The 4164-nt window shown below is 48.8% G+C and overlaps 1 pseudogene; it reads right to left on the reverse strand.

The window, feature by feature from the left end:
- Nucleotides 1–3087: 3087 nt before the first annotated feature.
- On the reverse strand, nt 3088–3534 carry LOC139008245 (histone deacetylase complex subunit SAP18 pseudogene; annotated as a pseudogene).
- Between the last annotated feature and the right edge of the window lie 630 nt (nt 3535–4164).

Here is a 4164-nt window from a genome sequence, read left to right on the forward strand (position 1 = left end):
AAAACCAGGCAAATGCTGCCATGGCTGACCTCAGGACCAGCTGCACTGACTAATGACCCCTAGCCGTGGCGCCGACCAATCAGTGGCCCTGGGAGGACACACCTGGAAAGCTGATGCATATTCTATTAAGGTCCTCCCCTGGGCCCCGCCCCTAAAGTACCCACCTTTAAAAGCCCGGAGGACAGAGCCCCAGCAGCTTAGCTCCTGCTCTCCCTACCAGGAGGGAGCACATCTGCACCTTTTCCTCCTCCCTCGCCCCCCTTCCCCCCACCCCAGGCTTGTTACCTTTACCTTCCTCGTTCCTAAACCCCAAGGGCTTTTCTTTTATCTCTGTAACTTGTTTTACGATCCCACGCCCAGCTGGCTCACTTTTCCTACCTCTGTGACTTTCTAAATAAACTTTCTCTTTTAGTTTGAGTCTTGGCTCTGAATTCTTAGCCAGAACTCAAGAACTGAGGTTGCTAAACCAAGATCTGGTCTGACCCCACCCATCTAACACCTGGGGCCATTTTCCACCACCATCAACAACTCTTTCTTTTAAAAAAAAAATATATATATATATTTTTTTAAAATTGATTTCAGAGAGGAAGGGAAAGGGAGAGAGAGATAGAAACATCAATGATGAGAGAGAATCATTGACCGGCTGCCTCCTGCACGCCCCCTACTGGGGATTGAACCTGCAAGCCAGGCATGTGCCCTGATCAGGAATCGAAGAACCATGACCTCTTGGTTCAACCACACCGGCCCGGTACATTGTTCTTTAAAAAAAAAAAAGAAGAAGAAGTCTGACTGGAGCCATCCATTCTTCTGAGGTGTGTCTTCTGTTTACTTGTTAGTGAAGGAACAGGAGAGTCTGACTTTTCAGTGTCATCTGGGACCCAGCTTCCTAATCTCCAAGGACTAGCTGAGAAGTGACTCTTTTCTCCTCGTGGCCACTAGGGGGTGCTAGGACCCCGAGCAGCTGCTGGTCAGGCAGCCTGGGGTCAGGGCGCTGGCTGGTGATTCAGCATAGAAGCCCCTCCCTGCTCCCTGGGGGAAGGGACAGCAGGCTCTCCAAAGCCCCCAGGGCTGCAGATACACGCCTCAGCACCAGAGCATCTGCTGGCTTCTGGGGCAGCAGTGCCAGGAGACCCTGAGGACCAGCCTGGGGTGGGGGTGGGGGCGTTGCTCCTGTTCTGCATCTCTGAACCTTGACCCCACGAGCAGCCGCAGGGCAGTTTGAATCCTCCCAGTCCCTCTCCAGACAGTCTGGCTGTGTCTGAGTGCACGCAGGTACATTACAGGCTAGAATAACCCTGTAATGGATCAGCCTGTGCTTCCTGTACAAGTCTTGGTTTTCATTTACTGTAAATAATCCTTTTCTCTGATGAGACTTGAGAGCAAGCGGAGGAAACAGGACTGAGTGGAGCTAAGAGTTTGCTGAAACCAGCATGGTGGTAGCCAATGGTGTCAAAGCAGTGACGGGGACCAACCTAGGCCTTTGAATTGTATCTAAGAGCTTTGAGGAGAGCTTGCATTGGGAAGTGCAAAGGGCCTGGGGCTCCGGAGTTGGACAGACCGGTTGAAACCCAGTTCTCCCATCTACCAGCAGGTCTAGTTATCTTCTTCCAGGACCTCAGTTTCTTCATCTGGAAAGTGGGAATGCTATTCAGGACAGTATTATGAACCAATGGTTCCCTAGCACCCACCACAGTAGGGCCTTCACTCATGGTAGCTAAAATTGAACAGTGGCTTGAAAGAACCATGTCATGATCTCTCCAGTCCCTGTGGACAGACTGGGCTCGATGGGATATTCCATAGCTGACCTTGCTTGGGGTCCCTTATGCTGTTACAGTCTGATGAGCTGAGGTCATCGGAGTGGGGGATGGGGGGGCTAAAGTGGAATGCTGGGAAGCCTGGGCCCCTCTCCACTCCAAGCTGTCCCAGGGTCTCTCCTCTCCACACGGAGGACTGCTTTACATACCGCGTCTGGAGACTCCCCAAAATGCAAAAGTGGAGCTGCCCAGGCCTCTGATGCTTGGGTCTGGCGCTGACACCACATCTCATCTGTTATCATGCTTTGGTAGGTCCCAGGCAGCATAGACTAGTGTGGGAGGGACATACCCCAGAGAGCGAATACTCAAGATGTGGCTCGCAGGAGACCACTGTTAGGGACTAGACACCAGAATGATGCATCAGTGTCCGAATGCTGCTGCAATAAATTGCTACAAACTTAATGTCTGCAAGCAACATGCATTTATTGTCTTGGAGAAGAGAAGTCCAAAACAGCTCTCAGAGGGCTGAAGTCAGAGGGTGCCGGGTTGCTTTCTTTTCCGGAGGAAAGCGTCCTTTTCCTTGCCTTTTCCAGCTGCTAGAGACCGCCCACATTCCCGGGGCTGTGGCTCCTCCCCATCTTCAAAGCACATTACTTCAACCTCTGCTTTCATCATCACTGCCCCTTTTTCTGTTTTTTATAATTTTCTTGATTTGAGAGGGAGAGAGAGATTGATTTTGTTGTTCCACTTAGTGATGCATGCATTGGTTGCTTCTTGTATGTGTCCTGACCAGAGATCAAACCCACAATCATGGTGTGTATGGGGATGACGCTCTAACCAACTACCAGCCAGGGCTTAGCAGCGCCTTTTGCTTTCTTTTTTTATTTTTTTCGTTTGATTGCACATGTATATTTAAGAACAGTTTTACATAGAATGCTAAGAGCACTTCATATTTTCCAGAAGGACTTGAAACATGGACGTTCTATTAACATTCATACCATAGCACAGTAAACCTAACTCCTAAATAAATGCACTACAATTTGTTTAGAGTTTACAGGCTTAATGGCAATAAAAGGGGGAGGGAAAAGCCTAAATTTGTTTTACATAATTGAAGGAAAAATAAACTCAAGAAATCTATACTAATAAAAGCATAATATGCTAATTAGACCAGACGTCCTTCCAGACGACCTTCCGGACGAAGCCAGGCTGTGAGGGAAGCCCGGGTCCTGGGTGCCAGAGGGAAGCCGATGCCGGCAGCCGAGGGAAGGAAGGCCTACCCTTGCATGAATTTCGTGCATTGGGCCTCTAGTAGTCAATGAAATTTATTATGGTCTCATGCGCTCTGAAGGAGGTGGTGCCCAATTCGAGGGGTGATCACTATGTCCAGATAATCTCCTATCTGAAACTTCTGCGACTGCAGGGTCATGGAATCATCAGTGCCCTTTCTCCTGGACATGGTGCTGCCGATCTCCTTTCCCCGATAGCCACGTCTTTTAATATCCGTAAAAACAATTGCAAAGTTGAAGTGTGTGCCCTTCTTTCTAGCTTCTGGGTAGACTTCTTTTACTGAACTAGTCAGTTCTTTCAAGGTTGCATCCATCCAGGTGTAGATCTGCAGCTCACTGGACGGCACGTTCCCGCAGGAGAACTTGTCCATGCGGTGGTGGCGCCCGTTGGTGGTGGTGAAGACACGCAGCAGCAGCAGCAGTAGCGGGCACATCTTCTCCCGGTCAATTGGCATCTCCGGATCCTTCTTAATTTCCTCCTGGGTGACCACCATCTTCCTCCAGTGGTGCCCGAGGGGCTCGCTCTGACCTCTGATCCCGGCAGCCAGCGGGCGAATCTCCTTTTTCTTTCTTTTTTTAATATATTTTATTGATTTTTTTACAGAGAGGAAGGGAGAGAGATAGAGAGTTAGAAACATCGATGAGAGAGAAACATCGATCAGCTGCCTCCTGCACATCTCCTACTGGGGATGTGCCTGCAACCCAGGTACATGTCCTTGACCGGAATCGAACCCGGGACCCTTCAGTCCGCAGGCCGACGCTCTATCCACTGAGCCAAACCGGTTTTGGCAACCTTTTTTCTTATATGATGCTCCTATCTCCTCTTATAAGGACCCTTGTGATTACTTTGGATCTACCTGGATAATCCATCATAATCTCCCCATCTTGAGGTCACATGATTAGCAACCCTAATTCCATCTGTACCCTTAATTCCCGATCATCATGTAACACAAGGTCTTCACAGAATCTAGGCATTAGGACATGGACATCTTTGGGGGACATTATTCCACAGATAGGAAGAAAGACACTTTATTACATTTCTTTCCAAAACATTTTTAGAAATTAGATTTATCATGAATGATGCCTTAGGAAAAATATTCCTCATGCTCTTACATAAACTCTCC

Source organism: Myotis yumanensis, unplaced genomic scaffold (genome assembly GCF_028538775.1).
Source record: "Myotis yumanensis isolate MYYU_CA2020_CCGP unplaced genomic scaffold, mMyoYum1.0.hap1 SCAF_4, whole genome shotgun sequence".
Taxonomy (NCBI): domain Eukaryota; kingdom Metazoa; phylum Chordata; class Mammalia; order Chiroptera; family Vespertilionidae; genus Myotis; species Myotis yumanensis.